Here is a 22071-nt window from a genome sequence, read left to right as displayed (position 1 = left end):
TTTCCATGTTTATACAGATAGCGGTGTATATATTTCCATGTTTATACAAATCGTGGTGTAGATATTTCCATGTTTATACAGATACCGGTGTAGATATTTCCATGTTTATACAGACCGCAGTGTAGATATTTCCATGTTTATAGAGATAGCAGTGTAGATATTTCCAAGTTTGTACAGATGGCGGCGTTGATGTTTCCATCTATACACAGATTGCCGTGCAGGTATTTCCATGTGTATTCAGATGGCATTGTAGATATTTCCATTTTTATACAGATGGTGGTGTAGATATTTCCATGCTTACACAGGTGACTGTATAGGTATTTCCATGTTTATACAGATGGCGCTGTAGATATTTCCATGTTTATAGAGATAGCGGTGTAGATATTTCCATATTTATACAGATAACGGTGTAGAAATTTCCATGTTTATACAGATAGTGGTGTAAATATTTCCATGTTTATACAGATCACGGTGTAGATATTTCCTTGTTTATACAAATAGCGGTGTAGTTTTTCCATGTTTATACAGATAGCGGTGTAGATATTTCCATGTATATACAGATGGCTGTGTAGATATTTCCATGTTTATACAGATGGCTTTGTAGATATTTCCATGTTTATACAGATGACTTTGTAGATATTTCCATGTTTATAGAGATAGCTGTGTAGATATTTCCATGTTTATACAGATAGCGGTGTAGATATTTCCATGTTTATACAGATCGTGGTGTAGATATTTCCATGTTTATACAGATCGCGGTGTAGATATTTCCAAGTTTATAGAGATAGCGGTGTAGATATTTCTATGTTTATACAGATAGCGGTGTAGATATTTCCACGTTTATAGAGATAGCGGTGTAGATATTTCCATGTTTATACAGATAGCAGTGTAGATATTTCCATGTTTATACAGACCGCGGTGTAGATATTTCCATGTTTATACAGATAGCGGTGCAGATATTTCCATGTTTGTACAGATGGCGGTGTTGATATTTGCATCTATACACCGACGACCATGTAGATATTTCCATGTTTATACAGATGGCGGCGCACATATTTCCATGGATATGTAGATGGCGGTGTAGATATTTCCATGTTTATACAGATAGCGGTGTAGTTATTTCCATGTTTATATAGATAGCGGTGTAGATATTTCCATGTATGTACACATGGCTGTGTAGATATTTCCATGTTTATACAGATGGCGGTGTAGATATTTCCATGTTTATACTGATTGTGGTGTAGATATTTCCAAGTTAATAGAGATGGCGGTGTAGATATTTCCATGTTCATAGAGATAGCGGTGTTGATTTTTCCATGTTTATGGAGATAGCGGTGTGGATATTTCCATGTTTATACAGATAGGGATGTAGATATTTCCATGTTTATAGAGATGGCGGTGTAGATATTTCCATGTTTATACAGATCACCGTGTAGATATTTCCTTGTTTATACAAATAGCGGTGTAGTTATTTGCAGGTTTATACAGATAGCGGTGTAGATATTTCCATGTTTTTACAAATATCGGTGTAGATATTTCCATGTTTACACAGATTGCGGTGTACATATTTCCATCTTTCTACAGATGTCATTGTAGGTATTTCCATGTTTATACAAACGGCGTTGTAGATATTTCCATGTTTATATAGATGGTGGTGTAGATATTACCATGTTTATACAGATAGCGGTGTAGATATTTCCATGTTTATACAGATCGTGTTGAAGATATTTCCATGTTTATACAGATCGCGGTGTAGATATTTCCATGTTTATACAGATCGCGGTTTAGATATTTCCATGTTTATACAGGTAGCGGTGTAGATATTTCCATGTTTATACAGATAGCGGTGTAGATATTTCCATGTTTATAGAGACAGCGGTGTAGGTATTTCCATGTTTATAGACATAGCGGTGTAGATATTTCCATCTTTATATAGATGGCATTGAAGATATTTCCATGTTTATACCGATAGCGGTGTTGGTATTTCCACGTTTATACAGATAGCGATGTAGATATTTCCATGTTTATAGAGCTCGCGGTGCAGATATTTATATCTTTATACAGATGGCATTGTAGATACTTCCTTATTCAAACAGATGGCGGTGTAGATGTTTCCATGTTTATACAGATGGCGGAGTAGTTAGTTCCATGTTTATGGAGATGGCAGTGTAGATATTTTCATGTTTATAGAGATGGCGGTGTAGATATTTCCATGTTTATAGAGATAGCAGTGTAGATATTTACATGTTTATACAGATGGCTGTGTAGATATTTCCATGTGTATACAGATGGCATTGTAGATATTTCCATGTTTATACAGATGACTGTATAGGTATTTCCATGTTTTTAAAGATGGCAGTGCAGATATTTCCATGTCTATAGAGATAGCGGTGTAGATATTTCCATGTTTGTACAGATGACGGTGTTGATATTTCCATCTATACACAGATGGCCGTGTAGATATTTCCATGTTTATACAGATGGTGGCGCAGATATTTCCATGGACATGCAGATGGCGTTGTAGATATTTCCATATTTATACAGATAGCGGTGTAGGTATTTCCATGTTTATACAGATTGCGGTTTAGATATTTCCATGTTTCTACAGATGGCGGTATAGATATTTCCGTGTTTATACAGACAGCGGTGTAGATATATCCATGTTTAAACAGGTAGCGGTGTAGATATTTCCATGTTTACAGAGATAGCGGTGTAGTTATTTCCATCTTTGTACAGATTGCCGTGTAGATATTTCAATGTTTACGCAGATAGCTGTGTAGATATTTCCAAGTTTACACAGATAGCTGTGTAGATATTTCCATGTTTACACACATAGCGTTGTAGATATTTTCATGTTTATACAGATTGCGGTGTAGATATTTCCATGTTTATACAGATGGCTGTGTAGATATTTCCATGTGTATACAGATGGCAGTGTAGATATTTCCATATATATACATATAGCGCTGTAGATATTTCCATGATTACAGATTTAGCGGTAAAGATATTTCCATCTTTGCACAGATTGCGGTGTAGACATTGCAAACTTTACACAGATAGCGGTGTAGATATTTCCAAGTTTACACAGATACCTGTGTCGATATTTCCATATTTACAGAGGTATCATTGTAGATATTTCAATGTTTATACAGATAGCAGTGTAGTTATTTACATGTTGGTACAGATAGCGGTGTAGATATTTTCAGGTTTATACAGATAGCGGTGTAGATATTTCCATGTTTATAGAGACTGCGGTGTAGATATTTCCATCTTTGCACAGATTGTGGTGTAGATATTTCCATGTTTATACAGATTGCGGTGTACTTATTTCCATCTTGATACAGATTGCGGTGTAGATATTTCCATGTTTATCCAGGTAGTTGTGTAGAAATTCCCATGTGTATACAGATCGCTTTGTAGATATTTCCATCTTTCTACAGATGTCAGTGTAGATATTTCCAAGTATATACAAATGTCTGTGTATATATTTCCATGTTTATGCAGATGGCGGTGTAGATATTTCCATGTTTATAGAGATGGCAGTGTAGTTATTTCTATGTTTACAGAGATAGCGGTGTAAATATTTCCATGTTTATAGAGATGGTGGTGTAAGTATTTTCATGTTTATAGAGATAGCGGTGTAGATATTTCCATGTTTATACAGATAGCGGTGTTGCTACTTCCATGTTTATACAGAGAGCGTTGTAGATATTTCCATGTTTATACAGCTCGCGGTGTAGATATTTCCATCTTTATACAGAAGGGAGTGGAGATATTTCCATGTTTATACAGATAGCGGTGTAGACATTTCCATGTGTATAGAGATAGCGGTGTAGGTATTTCCATACTTATACAGATTGCGGTGTAGATATTTCCATCTTTATACAGATGGCGGTGTAGATATTTCCATGTTTATACAGATAGAAGTGAAGATATTTCCATGTTTATACAGATAGTGTTGTAGATATTTCCAAGTTTATACAGATGGCAGTGTAGATACATCCATGTTTCTGAAGATGGCGGTGTAGATATTTTCATGTTTATAGAGATGGCGGTGTAGATATTTCCATGTATATAGAGATTGCCGTGTAGATATTTCCATGTTTACGCAGATAGCTGTGTAGGTATTTCCAAGTTTACACAGATAGCTGTGTAGATATTTCCATGTTTACACACATAGCGTTGTAGATATTTCCATGTTTATACAGATTGCGGTGTAGATAATTCCATGTTTATACAGATGGCTGTGCCGACATTTCCATGTTTATACAGAGTTCTCTGTAGATATTTCCATGTTTATATAGATGACACTGTAGATATTTCCAGGTTTATACAGATGACTGTGTAGATATTTCCATGTTAATACAGATGGCGGTGTAGATATTTCCATGTTTATAGAGATAGCGGTGTAGATATTTCCATGTTTATAGAGATAGCGGTTTAAATATTTCCATCTTTATACAGATAGTGGTGTAGATATTTCCATGTTTATACAGATGGCGGTGTAGATACAGCCATGTTTCTTAATATGGCAGTGTAGAGATTTTCATGTTTACATAGATGTCGGTGTAGTTATTTCCATGTTTACAGAGATTGCGGTGTAGATATTTCCATGTTTATAGTGCAAGTGGTGTAGGTATTTCCTTGTTTATAGAGATAGCGGTGTAGACATTTCCATATTTATACAGGTAGCGGTGTAGGTATTTCCATGTTTATACAGATGGCGGTTTAGATATTTCCATGTTTCTAAATATGGCGGTGTAGATACTTCCTTGTTTATACAGATAGCGGTGTAGATATTTCCATGTATATACAGATAGCGGTGTAGATATTTCCATGTTTACACAGATAGTGGTGGAGATATTTCCCTGTTTATACAGATAGCGATGTAGATATTTCCATGTTTTGTAAAGATAGCGGTGTAGATATTTCCATGTCTGTACAGATGGCGGTGTTGATATTTCCATGTATACACAGATGGCCGTGTAGATATTTCCATGTTTACACAGATGGCGGCGTAGTTATTTCCATGGACATGCAGATGGCGGTGGAGTTATTTCCATGTTTCTACAGATAGCGGTGTAGATATTTCCATGTTTACACAGATGGTGGTGTAGATATTTCCGTGTTTATACACATGGCGGAGTAGATACTTCCATCTTTATGGAGATGGCAGTGTAGATCTTTTCATGTTTATAGAGATGGCGGTGTAGATATTTCCATATTTATAGAGATAGCGGTGTAGATATTTCCATCTTTCTACAGATGGCAGTGTAGATATTTCCATGTTTATACAGATGGCGGTGTAGATATTTCCATATTTATACAGATGTCTGTGTAGATATTTCCATGTGTGTACAGATGGTATTGTAGGTATTTCCATGTTTATACAGATGGTGGTGTAGATATTTCCATGTTTATTCAGATGACTGTGTAGATATTTCCATGTTTATTCAGATGACTGTGTAGATATTTCCATGTTTTTACACATGGCAGTGTAGATATTTCAATGTTTATAGAGGTTGCGCTGTAGATATTTCCATGTTTATACAGATAACGGTGGAGATATTTCCATATTTATACAGACAGCAGTGGAGATATTTCCATGTTTATACACATAGCGGTGTACATATTTCCATGTTTATAGAGACAGCGGTGTAGGTATTTCCATGTTTATACAGATAGCGGTGCAGATATTTCCATGTTTATACAGATGCCTATGCAGATATTTCCATATTTGTACAGAGTGCTGTGTAGATATTTCTAAGTTTATACACATGGCAGTGTAGATATTTAAATGTTCCTACACATGACTGTGTAGGTATTTCCAAGTTTATACAGATGTCTTTGTAGTTATTTCCATGTATATAGAGATAGCGATGCAGATATTTCCATGTTTATACAGATGGCATTGTAGATATTTCCATGTTTATACAGATAGTGGTGTATATATTTCCATGTTTATACAGATCGTGGTGTAGATATTTCCATCTTTATACAGATACCGGTGTAGATATTTCCATGTTTACACCGTTAGCGCTGTAGAAATTTCCTTTTTTGTACAAATCGTGGTGTAGATACTTCCATCTTTCTACAGTTGGCAGTGTAGATATTTCCATGTTTGTACAGATGGCCGTGAAGATATTTCCATGTTTATAGAGATGACTGTGTACATATTTGCATGTTTATACTGATGGCGGTGTAGGTATTTCCACGTTTATAGAGTTAACGTTGTAGATATTTCCATATTTATACAGATAGCGGTGAAGATATTTCCATGTTTATACAGATGGCGGTTTAGATATTTCCGTGTTTGTAGAGATTGCGGTGGAGATATTTGCATGTTTATAGAGAGAGCGGGGTAGGTATTACCATGTTTATAGAGATAGTGGTGTAGATATTTCCATATTAATACAGATGGCTGTGTAGATATTTCCATGTGTATACACATGGCAGTTTAGATATTTCAATACTTAAAGAGATGGTGGTGTAGATATTTCCATTTTTATACAGACCACTGTGTAGATATTTCCATGTTTATACAGATGGTGGTGTAGATATTTCCATGTTTATAGAGATAGCAGTGTAGATATTTCCATGTTTATAGAGATGGCGGTGTAGATATTTCCATGTTTATAGAGATAGCGTTGTAGATATTTCCATATTTATAAAGATAGTGGTGTAGATATTTCCTTCTTTATACACATGGCGGTGTAGGTAATTCCATGTTTATAGAGATGGTGGTGTAGATATTTCCATGCATATACAGAGAGCGGTGTCGATATATCCATGTTTATACAGATAGAGATGTAGATATTTCCATGTTTACACTGATAGCGGTGTAGGTATTTCCATCTTTGCACAGATTGCGGTGTTGATATTTCCATGTTTATTCAGATAGCTGTGTAGGTATTTCCCTGTTTACACACATAGCTCTGCAGATATTTCCATGTTTACGCAGATAGCGTTGTAGGTATTTCCATGTTTATAGAGATAGCGCTGTAGATATTTCCGTGTTTATAGAGATGGCAATGTAGATATTTCCATGTTTATAGAGATAGCGGTGAAGATATTTCTATGTTTATAGAGATAGCGGTGTAGGTAATTCCATGTTTATAGAGATAGCGGTGTAGTTATTTCCATGTTGATACAGATGGCTGTGTAGATATTTCCATGTGTATACAGATTGCAGTGAAGTTATTTCCATGTGTACACAGATGGCAGTGAAGTTATTTCCAAGTTTATACATATGGTGGTGTAGATATTTCCATGTTTATACAGATGACTGTGAAGATATTTCCATGTTCTTACAGATGGCGGTGTAGTTATTTCGATGTTTATAGAGACAGCGGTGTAGATATTTCCATGTTTATACAGAGAGGAGGGGAGATATTTCCATGTTTATAGAAATAGCGATGAAGATAATTCCATGTTTATAGAGATAACGGTGTAGATATTTGCATGTTTATACAGATAGTGATGTAGATATTGCCATGTTTCCACATATAGCAGTGCAGATATTTCCATGTTTATACAGATGAGTGTGTAGATATTTCCATGTTTTAAAAGATGGCGGTGTAGATATTTCCATGTTTATAGAGATAGCGGTGTAGATATTTCCATGTTTATAGAGAGAGTGGTGTATATATTTCCATGTTTATACAGATAGCGGTGTAGGTATTTCCATGTTTCTACAGATCGCGGTGTAGATTTTCCATGTTTTTAAAGATAGCGTTGAAGATGTTTCCATTTTTATACAGGTAGCGGTGTAGATATTTCCATGTTTATACAGATGGCGGTGTAGATATTTCCATGTTTATTGAGATAGCGGTGTAGACATTTCCATGTTTATACAGATAGTGGTGAAGATATTTCCATGTTTATAGAGATAGCGGTGTAGATATTTCCATATTTATACATATAGCAGTGTAGATATTTCCATGTTTATAGTGATAGCGGTGTAGCTATGTCCATGTTTATAGTGATAGCGGTGTAGATATTTCCATGTTTATATGGATAGCGGTGTAGATATTTCCATGTTTATACAGATAGCGGTTTTGATATTTTCATGTTTATACAGATAGCGGTGTAGGTATTTCCATGTTCATACAGATACCGGTGTTGATATTTTCATGTTTATACAGATAGCGGTGTAGGTATTTCCATGTTCATACAGATACTGGTGTAGATATTTCCATGTTAATACAGATGGCTGTGTAGATATTTCCATGTTTATAGAGATGGCTGTGTAGATATTTCCATGTTTATACAGATGGCAGTGTAGATATTTCCATGTTTATGCAGATGGTGGGGTTGATATTTCCGTGTTTACAGAGATAGCGGTGTAGATATTTCCATCTTTTCACAGATTGCGGTGTAGGTATTTCCATCTTTACACAGAGAGTGGTGTAGATATTTCCCAGTTTACACAGATAGCTGTGTAAATATTTCCATGTTTACACAGATAGCATTGTAGATATTTCCATGTTTACACAGATAGCGTTGTAGATATATCCATGTTTATACAGATAGCGGTGTAGGTATTTCCATGATTATACAGATAGCAGTGAAGATATTTCCATGTTAATACAGATAGCGGTGTAGATATTTCCATATTTATAGAGATATCGGTGGAGATATTTCCATGTTTATACAGATAGTGATGTAGATATTTTCATGTTTATACAGATAGCCATGTAGATATTTCCATGTTTATAGAGTTAGCGGTATAGATATTTCCATGTTTATACAGATGGCTGTGTAGATATTTCCATGTGTATAGAGATGGCAGTCTTGATATTTCCATGTTTATAGAGATGGTGGTGTAGATATTTCCATTTTTATACAGATGACTTTGTAGATATTTGCATGTTTATACAGATGGCGGTGTAGATATTTCCATCTTTATAGAGATAGCGGTGTAGATATTTCCATGTTTATACAGATAGCGGTGTAGATATTTCCATGTTTATAGAGATAGTGGTGTAGATAATTCCATGTTTATAGAGATAACGGTGTAGATATTTGCATGTTTATACAGATAGTGATGTAGATATTGCCATGTTTCCACATATAGCAGTGCAGATATTTCCATGTTTACACAGATATCGGTGTAGATTTTTCCATGTTAATGCAGACGGCGGGGTATATATTTCCATGGTTGTGCCGATGGCGGTGTAGATATTTCCAATTTTATAGACATGGTGGTATAGATGTTTCCATGTTTATATAGATGGCGGTGTACGTATTTCCATGTTTACAGAGATGACGGTGTAGTTATTTCCATGTTTATAGTGATAGTGGTGTAGATATTTCCATGTTGAAGCAGATAGCGGAGTAGATATTTCCATGTTTATTTGGATAGTGTTGTTGATATTTCCATGTTTATAGGGATAGTGGTGTAGATGTTTCCATATTTATACAGATAGCGGTGTAGGTATTTCCATGTTTATACAGATGGCGGTGTAGATATTTTCATGTTTATACAGATGACTGTGTAGATATTTCCATGTTTATAGAGATAGCGGTGAAGATATTTCCATGTTTAAAGAGATAGAGGTGTAGATATTTCCATCTTTATACAGATAGCGGTGTAGACATTTCCATGTTTATACAGATAGCGGTGTAGATATTTCCATATTTATACAGATAGAGGTGTAGATATTTCCATGTTTATACAGATAGCGGTTTAGACAATTCCATGTTTATGCAGATAGCGGTGTAGGTATTTCCATGTCTACAGAGATGGCGGTGTAGATATTTCCATGTCTATAGAGATAGTGTTTTAGATATATCCATGTTTATACCGATAGTTGTGTAGGTATTTCCATGTTTATACAGATAGCTGTGTTGGTATTTCCATGTTTATACAGATAGCGCTGTAGATATTTCTATCTTGATGCAGCTCGCGGTATAGATATTTCCATTTTTATACAGATGGCAGTGTAGATATTTCCATGTTTAAACAGATAGCGGTGTAGGTATTTCCATGTTTATACAGATAGCGGTGTAGATAATTCCATGTTTACACAGATAGCAGTGGAGATATATCCATGTTTACACACATAGCGGTGTAGATATTTCCATGTTTATAGAGATAGTGCTGTAGATATTTCCATGTTTATACAGAAAGCGGTGTAGATATTTCCATGTTTATACAGATAGCGGTGTACATATTTCCATATTTATACAGAAATCGGTGTAGATATTTCCATTTTTATACAGATCATGGTGTACATATTTCCACATTTACACAAATAACGTTGTAGATATTTCCATGTTTATTCAGATAGCGATGTAGATATTTCCATGTTTATACAGATCGCGGTGTACATATTTCCACATTTACACAAATAACGTTGTAGATATTTCCATGTTTATTCAGATAGCGATGTAGATATTTCCATGTTTATACAGATCGCGGTGTAGATATTTCTCTCTACAGATGGCAGTGTAGACATTTGCATGTTTATACAGATGGCGGTGTAGAGATTTCCATGATTATATAGATGGCGGTGTAGATATTTCCTTGTTTATGTAAATGGCGGGGAAGATATCTCCATGTTTATAGAGATGGCGGAGTATATATTTCCATGTTTATGCAGATAGCGGTGTTGGTATTTCCATGTTTATACAGATAGCGGTGTAGATATTTCCATGTTTATACACATAGCGGTGCAGATATTTCCATGTTTATACAGACAGCGGTGGAGATGTTTCCATGTTTATACAGACAGCGATGTAGATATTTCCATGTTTATAGAGATAGTGGTATAGATATTTCCATTTTTATAGAGATAGCGGTGTAGATATTTCCATGTTTATGCAGATAGTGGTGTACATATTTCCATGTTTACACAGATCATGGTTTAGATATTTCCATGTTTTTACAGATAGCATTGTACATATTTCCATGTTTATACAGATAGCGGTGTAGATATTTCCATGTTTACAAAGATCGTGGTGTAGGTATTTTCATCTTTCTACAGACGGCAGTGTAGATATTTCCATGTTTATACAGACGGCGGTTTTGATATTTTCATGTTTATATAGAGGGCGGTGTAGATATTTCCTAGTTTATGTAGGTGGCGGTGTAAATATTTCCATGTTTACAGAGATGGCGGTGTACATATTTCCATGTTTATACAGGTCACGATGAAGATATTTCCATGTTTATAAAGATGGTAGTGTAGATATTTCCATGTTTATACAGATAGAGGTGTACATATTTCCATGTTTACACAAATGGCTGTGTAGATAGTTCCATGTTTATGGAGATGGAGGTGTAGATATTTTCATGTTTATAGAGATGGCGGTGTAGATATTTCCATGTTTATAGAGAAGGTGATGTAGATATTTCCATGTTTATACAGATGACTGTGTAGCTATTTCCATGTTTATACTGATGGCGGTGTAGATATTTCCAAGTTTATACAGATGGTGGTGGAGATATTTCCATGTTCATACAGATGACTGTGTAGATATTTCCATTTTTTACAGACGGCACTCTCGATATTTCCATGTTTATACAAATAGCGGTTTAGATATTTCCATGTTTACATAGATGGCAGTGTAGATATTTCCTTGTTTATGTAGATGGCGCTGTAGATATTTCCATGTTTGTTGAGATGGCGGTGTATATATTTCCACGTTTATAGAGATAGCTGTGTAGTTGTTTCCATGTTTATACAGATGGCTGTGTAGAAATGTCCATGTTAATAGAGATAGCGGTGTAGATATTTCCATATTTATACAGATGGCAGTGTGGATATTTCCATGTTTATAGAGTTCGCCATGTAGATATTTCCACTTTTATACAGATGGTGGTGTGGGTATTTCCATGTTAATACAGATGGCAGTGTAGGTATTTCCATGTTTATACAGATAGCGGTGTAGTTATTTCTCTGTTGATAGAGATAGCAGTGGAAATATTTTCATGTTTATACACATAGCGGTGTAGATGTTTCCATGTTTATAGTGATAGCGGTGTAGATATTTCCCTGTTTATACAGATAGCGGTGTAGATATTTACATGTTTATACAGATAGCGGTGTAGATATTTGCATCTTTATACAGTGAGTGCTATACATATTTCCATGTTTATAGAGATGGTAGTGTAGATATTTCCATGTTTATAGAGATAGCGGTGTATATATTTCCATGTTTATACAGATAGCGGTGTAGATATTTCCATGATTATAGAGATAGCAGTGTAGATATTTCCATATTTATAGAGATAGCGGGGTAGATATTTCCATTTTATACAGATAGCAGTGTAGGTATTTCCATGTTTACAGAGATAGCGGAGTAGATATTTCCATCTTTGCACAGATTGCGGTGTAGACAGTTCCATCTTTACACAGATAGCGGTGTAGATATTTCCATGTTTATACAGATGGCTGTGTAGATGTTTCCATGTTTATACACATGGCGGTGTAGATATTTCCATGTTTATACAGATGGCAGTGTAGATATTTCCATGTTTATAAAGATGGCTGTGTACATACTTCCATGTTTATAGAGATGGCAGTGTAGATATTTTCATGTTTATACAGATGGCGGTGTAGATATTTCCTTGTTTATAGAGATAGCAGTGTAGACATTTACATGTTTATACAGATGGCGGTGTAGATATTTCCATGTGTATACAGACAGCAGTGTATATATTTCCATGTTTATAGAGATGGTGGTGTAGATATTTCCATGTTTGCAGGGATAGTGGTGTAGATATTTCCATATTTATACAGATAGCGGTTTAGACATTTCCATGTTTTTACAGATCCTGTTGTAGATATTTCCATGTTTATACATATAGCGGTGTAGATATTTCCAAGTTTACACAGATAGCTGTGTAGATATTTACATGTTTACAGAGATACTGTTGTAGAATTTCCATGTTTATACAGATAGCGGTGTAGATATTTCCATGTTTATACAGATAGCGGTGTCGATATTTGCATGTTTATGCAGACAGCGGTGGAGATATTTCCATCTTTATGCAAATAGCGATGTAGACATTTCCATGTTTGTACAGATAGCGGTGTAGATATTTCCATGTTTATAGAGATAGCGGTGCAGATATTTCCATGTTTATACAGATAGCGCTGTAGATATTTCCAAGTTTATACAGATAGCGGTGCAGATATTTCCATGTTTATAAGGATAGCGGTGTTGATATTTCCATGTTTATAGTGATAGCGGTGTAGATATTTCCATGTTTATACAGATAGCGGTGTATGTATTTCCATGTTTATGTGGATAGCGGTGTAGATATTTCCATATTTATACAGATAGAAGTGTAGATATTTCCATCTTTATACAGATAGCATTGTAGATATTTCCATGTTTACACAGATAGCGGTGTAAATATTTCCATGTTTGCACAGATAGCGTTGCAGTTATTTCCATGTTTATAGTGAAAGCGGTGTAGATATTTCCATGTTTTTACGGATAGTGGTGTTGATATTTCCATGTTTATAAGGATAGCGGTGTAGATATTTCCATGTTTATACAGACAACGGTGTAGGTATTTCCATGTTTATGCAGATAACGGTGTAGATATTTCCTTGTTTATAGAGACGGCTGTGTAGATATTTCCATGTTTATTCAAATGGCAGTGTAGATATTTCCATGTTTATACAGATGGTGGTGTCGATATTTCCATGTTTACAGAGATATCAGTGTAGATATTTCAATCTTTGCACAGATTGCGGTGTAGATATTTCCATGTTTCCAGAGATAGCGCTGTAGATATTTCAATCTTTGCACAGATTGCGGTGTAGATATTTCCATCTTTACACAGATAGCGGTGTAGATATTTCCAAGTTTACAAAGATTGTTGTGTAGATATTTCCATGTTTACACAGATAGAGTTGTAAATGTTTACAAAGTTAGCATTGTAGATATTTCCATGTTTACAAAGATAGCGTTGTAAATATTTCCATGTTTTTACAGACAGCGGTGTAGGTATTTCCATGTTTACACAGATAGTGGTGTACATATTTCCATGGTTATACGGATAGTGTTGTAGATATTTACATGTTTATACAGATAGTGATGTAGATATTTCCATGATTCTACAGATAGAGGTGGAGATATTTCCATGTTTACAAAGACTGCGGTGTAGATATTTCCATGTTTATAGAGATGGCTGTGTAGATATTTCCATGGGTATAAATATGGCTGTCTTGATATTTCCATGTTTATTGAGATGTTGATGTAGATATTTACATGTTTATACAGATGACTGCGAAGATATTTGCATGTTTATAGAGATGGCGGTGTAGTTATTTCCATGTTTATACAGATAGCCCTGTAGATATTTCCATGTTTATAGAGATAGCGGTGTAGATATTTCCATCTTTGCACAGATTGCGTTGTAGTTATTTCCATCTTTACACAGATAGCGGTGTAGATATATCCAAGGTTACACAAATGGCGGTTTAGATATTTGCATGTTTATACAGATGGCGGTGTTGATATTTCCATGTTTATACAAATGTCGCTTTAGATATTTCCATGTTTATACAGATAGTGGTGTGGCTATTTCCATGTTTATACAGATAACGGTGTAGCTATTTCCAAGTTTGTACAGATAGCGGTGTAGATATTTCCATGTTTAAACAGATAGCAGTGTAGATATTTCCATGTTTATACAGATGACGGTGTAGATATTTCCAGGTTTATGCAGATGGCGGTGTAGATATTTCCATGTTTATAGACATAGCGATGTAGTTATTTCTATGTTTTTACAGATAGCGATGTAGATATTTCCATATTTATAGAGATAGCGGGGTAGTTATTTCCATATTTATACATATAGCGTTGTAGGTATTTCCATGTTTATGCAGATAACGGTGTAGATATTTCCATGTTTATACAGATAGTGGTGTAGATATTTCTATGTTTATAGAGATAGCGGTGTAGGTAATTCCATGTTTATATAGATAGCGGTTTAGTTATTTCCATTTTGATACAGATGGCTGTGTAGATATTTCCATGTGTAGACAGATTGCAGTGAAGTTATTTCCATGTGTACACAGATGGCAGTGTAGTTATTTCCAAGTTTGTACAGATGGTGGTGTAGATATTTCCATGTTTATACAGATGACTGTGAAGTTATTTCCATGTTCTTACAGATGGCGGTGTAGTCATTTCGATGTTTATAGAGACAGCGGTGTAGATATTTCCATGTTTATACAGAGAGGAGGGGAGATATTTCCATGTTTATACAGAAAGCGGTGTAGATATTTCCATGTTTATACAGAGGACGATGTAGATATTTCCATGTTTATAGAGATAGCGGGGTAGATATTTGCATGTTAATACAGATGGCAGTGTAGATGTTTCCATGTGTATACACATGGCAGTGTAGATATTTCCATGTTTATACAGATGGAGGTGTAGATATTTCCATGTTTATACAGATGACAGTGTAAATATTTCCATGTTTTTACAGATGGCGGTGTAGATATTTCCATGTTTATACAGATGGAGGTTTTGCTATTTCCATGTTTATAGAGATAACGGTGTAGCTATTTCCATATTTATAGAGATGGCTGTGTAGATATTTCCATGTTTATACAGATGGCGGTGTAGATATTTCCATGTTTATATAGATGACGGCGTCGATATTTCCATGTTTATACACATGGCGGTGTAGATATTTCCATGTTTTTACGGATAGCTGTGTAAATATTTCCATGTTTATAGATAGTGGTGTAGGTATTTCCATGTTTACACAGACCGCGGTGTAGATATTTCCATCTTTGCACAGATTGCGGTGTAGAAATTTTCATCTTTACACAGGTAGCGGTGTTGGTATTTCCATGTTTATAGAGATAGCGGTGTAGATATTTCCATGTATATACAGATGGCTGTGTAGTTATTTCCATGTTTGTACAGATGGCATTGTAGATATTTCCATGTGTATACAGATGTCACTGTGGATATTTCCATGTTCATAGAGATGGAGGTGTGGATGTTTCCATGTTTATACACATGACTGTGTAGATATTTTCATGTTTATAGAGATGGCGGTGTAGATATTTCCGTGTTTATACACATAGCGGTGTGGATATTTCCATGACTATACAGATACCGGTTTAGCTATTTCCAGGTTTATAGAGATAGCTGTGTAGATATTTCCATGTTTTTACAGACGGTGGTGTAGATATTTCCATGTTCATACAGACAGCGGTGTGGCAATTTCCATTTTTATACAGATAGCGGTGTAGCTATTTCCACGTTTATAGAGATGGCTGTGTATACATTTCCATGTTTATACAGATGGCAGTGTAGATATTTCCATGTTTATACTGATGGCGGTGTAGATATTTCCATGTTTATATAGATAGCTGTGCAGATATTTCCATGTTTATACAGATTACTGTGTGGTTATTTCCATATTTATACACGTGGCGGTGTAGATATTTCCATGTTTATACAGAGAGCAGTGTAGATATTTCCATGTTTATACAGGTAGCAGTGTAGATATTTCCATGTTTACACATACAGCGGTTTAGAAATTTCCATGTTTGCACAGATTGCGGTGTAGAAATTTCCATTTTTAAACAGGCATCGGTGTAGATATTTCCATGTTTACAGAGATAGCGGTGTAGACATTTCCACATTTATACATATAGCGGTTAAGGTATGTCCATGTTTATACAGATGGCAATGTAGATATTTCCATGTATATACAGATGGCGGTGTAGATATATCCATGTTTATACAGATAGCGTTGTATATATTTCCATGTTTATACAGAAAGCGGTGTAGATATTTCCATGTTTACAGAGATAGCGGTGTAGATATTTCCAACCTTGAACAGATTGCGGTGTAGATATTTCCATGTTTACACAGATAGCGTTGTAGTTATTTCCATGTTTATACAGATAGTGGTGTAGATAGTTCCATGTTTATACAGATAGCGGTGGAGATGTTTCCATGTTTATACTGATGGCTGTGTAGATATTTCCATGTGTATACAGATGGCAGTGTAGATATTTCCATGTTTATAGAGATGGTGGTGTACATATTTCCATGTTTATACAGATGACTCTGTTGATATTTCCATGTTTATACAGATGGTGGTGTAGATATTTCCATGTTTATAGAGATAGTAGTGTAGATATTTCCAAGTTTATACAGATAGCGGTGCAGACATTTCCAAGTTTATAGAGATAGCGGTGTAGATATTGCCATGTTTACACAGATAGCGGTGTTATATTTCCATGTTTATACAGATGACGGTGTAGATATTTCCATGTTTATACAGATAGCGGTGTTATATTTCCATGTTTATACAGATGACGATGTAGATATTTCAATGTTTATACACATGGCGGTGTAGATTTTTCCATGTTTATACAGATAGCCGTGTAGATATTTCCATGTTCATACAGATAGCGGTGTAGATATTTCCATGTATTTAGAGAAGGCTTTGTAGTTATTTCCATGTTTATACAGATGACAGTGTAGATATTTCCATGTTAATACAGATGGTCGTGTAGGTATTTTCATGTTTATAGAGAAGACTTTGTAGGTATTTAAAGTTTATGCAGATGGCCGTGTAGATATTTCCATGTTTATAAAGATAGCCATGTAGATATTTCAATGTTTATACAGAGAGTGGTGTAGACATTTCCATGTTCATAGAGATAGCGGTGCAGACATTTCCATCTTCATACATATAGCAGTGAAGATATGTCCATGTTTATAAAAATGACTGTGTAGATATTTCCAAGTTTATACAGATAGTGGTGTAGACATTTCCATATTTATACAGATAACGGTGAAGATATTTCCATGTTTGTACAGATAGCGGTGTAGATATTTCCATCTTTGCACGGATTGCTGTGTAGATATTTCCATCTTTACACAGATAGCGGTGTAGATATTTCCAAATTTACACTGATAGCTGTGTAGATATTTCCAAGTTTACACAGATAGCATTGCAAATATTTCCATGTTTATACAGATAGCGCTGTAGATATTTCCACGTTTATACCAATAGCGGTGTAGATATTTCCACGTTTATACAGATAGCGGTGTAGATATTTCCACGATTATACAGACAGTGGTGTAGATATTTCCATCTTTATAGAGATAGCAGTGTAGATATTTCTATGTTTACACAGATAAGGTTGTAGATATTTCCGTTTTAAACAGATAGCGGTGTAGATATTTCCATGTTTATACAGGGAGCAGGGTAGATATTTTCATATTTATACGGATAACGGTGTTTATATTTCCATGTTTATAGAGATAGTGGTGTAGATGTTTCCATGTTTATACACATAGCGGTGTAAATATTTCCATTTTTATACACTTAGCGGTGTAGATATTTCCTTGTTCATAGAGATGGCTGTGTACGTATTTCCATGTTTATACAGACGGCAGTGTAGTTATTTCCATGTTTATGCAGAACTCGGTGTAGATATTTCCATGTTTATAAAGATGTTGGTGTAGATATTTTCATGTTTATAGAGATATCGGTTTAGATATTTCCATGTTTATACAGATGGCAGTGTAGACATTTCCATGTTTATAAAGATAGTGGTGTAGATATTTCCATATTTATACAGATAGCGGTGTAGATATTTCCATGTTTATACAGATAGTGGTGTAGATATTTCCATGTTTATAGAGATGGCGCTGTAGGTATTTCCATGTTTATAGAGATAGTGGTGTAGCTCTCTATGTTTATACAGACAGCGGTGTAGATATTGCCACGTTTTTACAGATAGCGGAGTTTGTATTTCTATGTTTATACAGATAGCGTTTTAGATATTTCCATGTTTATACAGCTCGCGGTATAGATATTTCCATCTTTATACAGATGGCAGTGTAGATGTTTCCATGTTTATACAGAAAGCGGTGTAGATATTTCCACGTTTATACAGATGGTGGTGTAGTTATTTCCATGATTATGGAGATGGCGGTGTAGATATTTTCTTGTTTATAGAGATGGTGGTGTAGATATTACCATGTTTATAGAGATAGCCATGTAGGTATTTCCATGTTCATAGAGATAGCAGTGTAGATATTTCCATGTTTATAGAGATGGCTGTGTAGATATTTCCGTATGAATACAGATGGCAGTGTATATATTTCCATGTTTATAGAGATGGTGGTGTAGATATTTCCATGTTTATAGAGATAGTGGTGAAGGTTTTTCCATATTTATACAAATAACGGTTTAGATATTTCCATGTTTATACAGATCCCGTTGTAGATATTTCCATGTTTATACAGATGGTGGTGTAGATATTTCCATGGTTTTAGAGATAGCGGTGTAGATATTTCCAAGTTTATACAGATAGCGGTGTGGATATTTCCATGTTTACAGAGATAGCGGTGTAGATATTTCCATCTTTGCACAGATTGCAGTGTAGATATTTCCATCTTTACACAGACAGCGGTGTAGATATTTCCACGGTTACATATATAGCTGTGTAGATATTTACATGTTTACACAGATACTGTTGTAGATTTTCCATATTTATAGAGAGGTGTAGATATTTCCATGTTTATAGAGATAGCAGTGTAAATATTTCCATATTTATATAGATAGCTGTGTACATATTTCCATGTTTACAGAGATATCGGTGTAAATATTTCCATCTTTGCACAGATTTCGGTTTAGATATTTCCATTTTACACAGATAGCGTTGTAGATATTTCCATGTTTATACAGAAGGCTGTGTAGTTAATTCCATGTTTATACAGATAGCGGTGTTGATATATCCATGTTTATACAAATGGCAGTGTAGATATTTCCTTGTTTATTCAGATGGCTGTGTAGTTAGTTCCATGTTTATAGAGATTGCAGTGTAGATATTTTCAGGTTTATACAGTTGGCTGTGTAGATATTTCCATGTTTATAGAGATAGCGATGTAGATATTTCCATGTTCATACAGATAGCGGTGTGGGTATTTCCATGTTTATAGAGATAGCGGTGAAGATATTTCCATGTTTATAGGGATGGCTGTGTAGATATTTCCTTGTGTATACTGATGGCAGTGTAGATATTTCCATGTTTATACAGATGGTGGTGTAGATATTTCCAAGTTTATACATATGACTGTGTAGATATTTCCTTGTTTTTACAGATGGCGGTGTAGATATTTCCACGTTTATAGAGATAGCCGTGTAGATATTTCCATGTATATAAAGATAGCGGTGTAGATATTTCCATGTTTATAGACATAGCGGTGTAGATATTTACATATTTATACAGATAGCGTTGTAGATATTTGCATGTTTATAGAGATAGCGGTGTAGATATTTCCATGTTTGTAGAGATAGCGGTGTAGATATTTCCATGTTTATAGAGATAGCGCTGTAAATATTTCCATATTTATACAAATAGATGTGTAGATGTTTCCAGGTTTATACAGATAGTGATGTAGATATTTCTATCTTTATACAGAGAGTGCTGTACATATTTCAATATTTATACAGATAGCAGTGTAGATATTTCCATGTTTATACAGAAGCAGTGTAGATATTTCCATGTTTATACAGATGGCTGTGTAGATATTTCCATGTGTATACAGATGGCAGTGTATATATTTCCATGTTTATAGAGATGGTGGTGTAGATTTTTCCATGTTTGTAGAGAGAGTGGTGTAGATATTTCCATATTTATTCAGACAGCGGTTTAGATATTTCCATGTTTATACAGATCTATTGTAGATATTTCCATGTTTATACAGTTGGCAGTGTAGATATTTCCATGTTTACAGAGATACCGTTGTAGATATTTCCATCTTTACACAGATAGCGGTGTAGATATTTCTAAGTTTACACAGATAGCTGTGTAGATATTTACAGGTTTACACAGATAGTGTTGTAGATATTTCCATGTTTATACAGATAGCAGTGTAACTATTTCCATGTTCATACAGATAGCGGTGGAGATATTTCCATCTTTATGCAGATAGCGATGTAGACATCTCCATGTTTATACAGATAGCGTTTTAGATATTTCCATGTTTATAGAGATAGCGGTGTAGATATTTCCATGTTTATACAAATGGCTGTGTAGATATTTCCAAGTGTATACAGATGGCAGTGTAGATATTTCCAAGTTTTTAGAGATGGTGGTGTAGATATTTCCATGTTTATACAGATGATTTTGAGGATATTTGCATGTTTATACAGATGGCAGTGCAGATATTTCCATGTTTATAGAGATAGCGGTGTTGACATTTCCATGTTTATACAGATAGCGGTGTTGATATTTCCATGTTTGTAGAGAGAGCTGTGTAGATATTTCCATATGTATACAGGTATCGGTGTAGATATTTCCATGTTTATACAGATGGCATTGTAGATATTTCGAAGTTTACACAGATAGCTGTGTAGATATATCCAAGTTTACACAATTAGAGTTGTAGATATTTTCATATTTATAGAGATAGCGATGTAGGTATTTCCATGTTTATACAGATAGCAGTGTAGATATTTCCATGTTTACACAGATAACATTGCAGATATTTCCATGTTTATACACATAGCCGTGTAGATATTTCCATGTTTATACAGACGGCGGTGTAGATATTTCCATGTTATAGAGATAGCAGTGTTGGTATTTCCATGCTTATAATGATAACCGTGTAGATATTTCTATGTTTATACAGGTAGCGGTGTACATATTTCCAGGTATATACGGATATTGGTGTTGTTATTTCCATGTTTATAGGGATAGCGTTGTAGATGCTTCCATGTTTATACAGATACCAGTGTAGGTATTTCCATTTTTATACAGTTATCGGTGTGGATATTTCAATGTTCGCAGAGATGGCATTGTAGATATTTCCATGTTAGTACAGATGGCAGTGTAGATATTTCCATGTTTATACAGATTGCGGTGGAGGTATTTCCATGTTTATACAGAAGTTGGTGTAGATAATTTCATGTTCATAGAGATATCGGTGTAGATATTTCCATGTTTATACAGATAGCGGTGTAGATATTTCCATGTTTACAGAGATAGCGGTGTAGATATTTCCATCTTTGCACAGATTGCGATGTAGATATTTCCATCTTTACACAGATAGCGG

Source organism: Pan troglodytes, chromosome 21 (assembly GCF_028858775.2).
Source record: "Pan troglodytes isolate AG18354 chromosome 21, NHGRI_mPanTro3-v2.0_pri, whole genome shotgun sequence".
NCBI lineage: Eukaryota > Metazoa > Chordata > Mammalia > Primates > Hominidae > Pan > Pan troglodytes.
The sequence above is the reverse complement of the archived record's forward strand: the minus strand, read 5'-3'. Positions refer to the sequence as shown.